At 42.9% G+C, this 5,607-nt stretch overlaps 1 non-coding gene across 1 annotated transcript; it reads right to left on the bottom strand.

Annotated features, from left to right (window-relative positions):
• Positions 1 to 4,305: 4,305 nt before the first annotated feature.
• Positions 4,306 to 4,377, bottom strand: Trnat-agu (transfer RNA threonine (anticodon AGU)). The gene has a single exon. It is a non-coding gene; the product is annotated as a tRNA-Thr (tRNA).
• Between the last annotated feature and the right edge of the window lie 1,230 nt (positions 4,378 to 5,607).

The raw sequence follows: 5,607 nt of genomic DNA, 5'->3' as shown, positions 1-5,607 counted from the left end.
GGAAATAGCTCACCACATCTAGCTAATACGACTGAATTACGGTCCCTGGATAATGGTAATGCTATCGAAATTATCGACGAACAAAGTAAAGTCATACTGCAGCCCCCCGTCGGATGTTCGAGTCCTCCGTCGGGCACGGGTGTTTGTGTTGTCCTTAACGTAAGTTAGTTTAAGCTATATTAATTAGTATGTTAGCCTAGGGACCGATGACCCCAGCAGTTTGGTCCCATAGGGACTTACCACAAATTTCCAATTTCCATACTGCAGCTTCACGGCGATCATGCAGCTTATTTTTATGGTTCCCTACATCAATTGGTGAAAACGGAACTTTTGTAGGATCACTTTGTCTTCCGTCTGTCTATCTGTCTGTCCGTCCGTCCGTCAACATCCCTGTTTCTCTGAAACGGGTATAGATATCACACTGAAATTTATGGCACATGATAATGTCTATGGTCCCTTGGCAGCGTAAAAAATTTAAGCTTCTGAGTCCTTTGCAATCAAAAGATACTGCCATGTTTAAGACAAAATGTATGTAGTTTTTTATGTAGAATCTGATTCTGCAATAAAAAATGGGGGTTCCCATTTGGAATTTTAAAGTTGCCTCCCGCCCCGCCCCCAGGGGGCTGGGGGGTGTCGGGCTAATTTTAGCACCAGCAGATGTCCCCCTCGAAAATAATCAACTTTCTATTCTACACATTTTTTCGTGTGAATCTTATTTTTCGAATTATTCTGGTTTGTCAACTTAAAATTTACACCCTGTATTTTGACACTCTCGAACTCACTAAGCAAAATCTATATATAAACTATCTATATACATGTCGGGGCTGGTGGTCTGGCTTTGAAGCGTGTGCATGGAAACGGAGAGAGAGCGGATTCGAGTCTCGGTCGGACCACAGACTTTTCAGTCTTCTTAACCTAGGCCTTATCTCTCAACGATGTGAGGAGTCGCCAAAAACAATACGTGGTTCGAATTTCACGTTAAGCTGTAGGGTCCCTTTCCTCGGCTATTATCATCATCTACATGTATGATTAAGTTTGTATGGAACCATCAGAGCACGAGTGCCCCTCGCCCCTGTCCGTTTCTTGTAGTACGTCTGTTATTGCCACCGTTCCAGCATAGAACACAGATGTCCGCACCTATTGTATGCTGGCAGGTCTGGCTTCCGCAAACAAACGGTTGCAGCCAGAAAATGGCAGCGAGTTCAGTTATTTCAAACGCAGCACGCGACCGCTGCAGACCGCGATAAATTAACAGTACATCACAAACACGCCGCTCAGTCCGTACATAGAGGAACATTGCGTCTGCAGAGGATTCAGCTACGATAAGATCACGCTTCGTTAGCGTGCTGTCTGCAGCTGAATCTGGATGATGCAACATTCCCAGCAGACAACACACACACACACACACACACACACACACACACACACACACACACGGGATATACCCCTGTTCGCTAGAGCCACGCTATTACGGGTAAATTATCAAAGATTCCTTGGGCGAGAATTAGTATCAAGGGTGGGCATAAAATTATAGCTGGATCCTTCGATGTACCATAAGACTCACTTCTTGACGTACCCGAAAACTTCAGTTCGCTTGTACGTAAGTTCCCCAATCATACAATAATCATAGGAGGAGACTTTGTTGAGTGATTAATCAATAGCGATAAGTACACTCTGGTTAGTGGTGTGCGTGACAAGACAGCCTGCGAAACATTGCTAAAGACCTTCTCTGAAAACAACCTTGATAGATAGTTCGGAATCCGTTCACACAGAAACTGATATCAGTGACTATGAGGCAGTTGTAGCAACCCTGATTACCGAAGTACAAATGGCAATTAAAACAATTAGAAATATTTGTTAAGTTCAGCGAATTATATAAAGAAGCCGTAGTGTCATATTCGAAGAGGACCATGAAACTTTTAAGTCAGGACAGAAGCATGCTGGGGAACTATGGCTCACGTTTAAAAGAATAGTTGACCATGCACTGGATAGTTACATACCCAGAAGAACAGTTCATGGTAGTAGGGACCCGCCACGATATACAGTCACTGTGAAAAAAAAACTTCTAAAGAGACAGCGACTACCACATAATAGGTATATAACAAAGCATAGGGCTGTAAATAGAGAGATGCTGAATGAAAGGCGTTTGGCAGTCAAGAGAATAATGCGTGGAGCCTTCAGTGACTACCGTAGCTGGATATTGTCGAAAGATTTTTCACACAACCCAAAAAAATTCTGATAACATGTAAAATCTTTGTGTGGCACCAAAGTTAGCGTCCAATCGTTCATGGAGATGACAGGAATTGAAATTGAGATTAGTAAAGCAAAAACAAACATGCTTAACTCTGTTTTCCAACGTACCTTTACAAAGGAAAACCCAGGGGTACCGCTCCAATTTAATCCTCGCACTACTTAAAAAAGGCAAAAAGATATTCGTATCAGCGGCGTTGAGAAACAGCCTAAATCGTTAAAATTAAAGAAAACCCAGAGCCAACCACAAGCTCTATCAGATTCTACGGTCAGGTTGCGGCTGAGTTAGTCCTCTGTTAACTGTAATCATTCGTAGATCCCTCGAATAAAAAATCGGGCTCAGTAGCTGGAAGAAAACAGGTCACATCTATCTACAAGAAGGGTATCAGGAGTGATCCGCGAAATTACCGTCCAATATACTTGACATCCATTTGTTGTAGAATCTAAGAACACATTCTGAGTTCAAACATAATGGGGCATCTGTAACAGAACGACCTGTTCCATGCCAACCCGCAAGGATTTCCAAAACATCGATTAAGTGAAACCCAACTTGCACTTTTCTCCCATGACATCGTGAAAGCCACGAATCAAGTCATTCAAGGTAGACGCGGTATTTCTCGATTTCCGAAAATTATTTCACTCGGTACCGCCCATACACTTAAAGGGTTATTCAGAAAGAACGAACAGATTTCAAACATTTATTGCTCCCAAACTACAAAAAATAGAAACTCAAATCCATCATTCCTGGAAAGAGAAAAGTTCAAATTTTTATGCACCATGTGTTACACGACAAACATCAGAACTGTAGGTCATTTCCAGCCACCTATGAAGCAGCTGGTCTCTGGTTACGGAATTCGCAGCTTCAAAAAATGCATGTCGCAGACTTTCCAAGAGAGTCAGGCAAAGGGGGGATAAAACGCAGTCCTTTACGTAACCCCACAGAAAAAAGTCACAAGGTGTGAGGTCTGGGACGTTGGATTGGAAGAGGAGGAGCAGAAGATGAACTTCATCGCCGGTCGCCTCCCAAGTCTCCAGACTTCAAACCTTGTGTCTTTTATTGTGGGGTTACGAAGAAAACCGCATATTAATCCCAGATAGCTCTTGAAAGTCTGCGAGATCGCACTGTTGAAGCTGTGAATTCGATAACGAAAAACCAGCCTCTTCGTGTGAGGCTGGGAATGAGGGAAATGAGGCACCATTTTGATATTTGTTGGCTAACAAATGGTGTTCACATTGAATGTATAAAAGCTTGAACTTTTCTCTTTCAAGGAATGTTGGAATTATGTTTCTATCTTTTAATGTTTGGAAGTAACAATTTTTTGAAATCTGTTCCTCCGTTTTCAACAGCTCTGCCATATTGAAAGTACGATCATATGGGTATCAGACGAAATATGTGACTGGATTGAGGATTTCCTTTAAGAAGAACGCAGCATGTTATCTTGGCTGGAGAGTCAGATGCTGAGTTATCTACAACGACGTACATTCTGAATAAAGCTATACAAATATTCAGTCAGACCTTGATAAGATGCCAAAGTTGTGCAAATATTGGCAAGTTCCTTTAAATGTTCGGAACTGTAAAACTGTGCACTTCACAAAACGAAAGAACATATTATCTTAAGAATATAATATCAATGGGCCACAGATGAACTGATGCAAATACCAGCGCATAACACTTAGTAGGGACATGAAATAGAATGATCACAGAGTCTCAGTCGGAGGTAAGGCGGATGGCAGACTTGGGCTATTGGTAGAATACAAGAGAAATGCAATCAGTCCACGAAGGAGAGTTCATAAAATCGTCGTGCCACCCACCCTAGAACATTGCTCAAGTGTGTGGGACGCGTACCAAATATTCAATATATACAAAGAAGGGTCGCACTAATTGTCAAAAGTTTGTTTGGGACTCGGATGAGTGTCGCGATGATGCTGAAAGAACTGTACAGGCAGATACCCGAAGACAAGGCGCGAACTGTCCAGTGAATCAAGACACAAAGGAAAGAAAGGCATTAGCTGCTAATGAGCATTGATTTCAATCAATGGGGAAAGTTGAAAATTAGTCCAGACCAGGATTCGAACCCGGGTCTCCTGCTTACTAGGCAGATGCGCTAACCTCTGCGTCATCGGGACACAGAGGTCATCGCAGGAGCACAGACTACCCTAGCACGCCTACCGTCAGACCCAAATTCTCAACTTATACACACACTACGAATCCAGTGCCCCTTGCACATTATCCTCATTACTCGCGGCATTTCGCCGACTCTTGTAGAAGTTCGAGCTTGGTATGCATCCGCACTGAAGGGATCATTGTCCGCCCTCGCCTTAATTATATATGTGGTTTCTGTTCTTTCGGCCAATGACCCTTCAGTACGGATGCTTAGGAAAATGGAGAAGTGCCCGCGAGTAATGAAGATAATGGGCAAGCGGAACAACATCAGTTGTTTGTGGATAAGTTGAGAATTTGGGTCTGACAGGAGGCGTGCTAGGGTAGTCTGTGACGTTGCCAAAGTTGTTACAGTTTGTTACTATTAAGGCTGTTAAATCAGTTTCAAGACACACATACTTCTCAAGTTTTCCAATGATGTATTCTTCTGATATGTAATCTCTTTAAAGTTATACTACACCGCTTTAGTATCCGCTGACGTAAACAAATTATTATTATTATTATTATTATTATCAAATATTTATACACTTAAACGCCAAAGAAACTGGTATAGTCATGTGTATTCAAATACTGAGATATGTAAACAACCAGAATACGGCGCTGCGATCGCCAACACCTACATAAGACAACAAGTATCTGGCGCAATTGTTCGATCGTTTACTGCTGCTACAATGCCAGGTTATCAAGATTTGAGTGAGTTTGAACGTGGCGTTGAAGTCGGCGCACGAGCGATGGGACACAGCATCTCCGAGGTAGCTATGAAGTGGGATTTACCCGTACGAAAATTTCACGAGTGTACCGTGGATATCAGGAATCCGGTAAAACATCAAATCTCCGACATCGCTGCGGCTGGAAAACACATCTTAAAGACAATCGTTCAATGTGTCAGAAGTGCAACCCTTCCGTCAATTGCTGCAGATTTCAATGCTGGACCTTCCACAAGTGTCAGCGTGCGAACCATTCAACCAAACATCATCGATATGGGCTTTCGAAGCCGAAGGTCCACTCGTGTACTCAGGATGACTGCACGACACAAAGCTTTACGCCTCGTCTGGACCCGTCAACACAAATATTGGACTGTTGATGACTCGAAACAAGTTGCCTGGTCAGACGAGTCGCGTTTCAAATTGTACCGAGCGGACGGACGTGTATGGATACGAACACAACCTCATGAATCTATGGACACCGCACGTCAG

Source organism: Schistocerca serialis, chromosome 1, assembly GCF_023864345.2.
Source record: "Schistocerca serialis cubense isolate TAMUIC-IGC-003099 chromosome 1, iqSchSeri2.2, whole genome shotgun sequence".
NCBI classification, from domain to species: domain Eukaryota; kingdom Metazoa; phylum Arthropoda; class Insecta; order Orthoptera; family Acrididae; genus Schistocerca; species Schistocerca serialis.
This window is presented reverse-complemented; position numbering and strand designations above follow the sequence as displayed.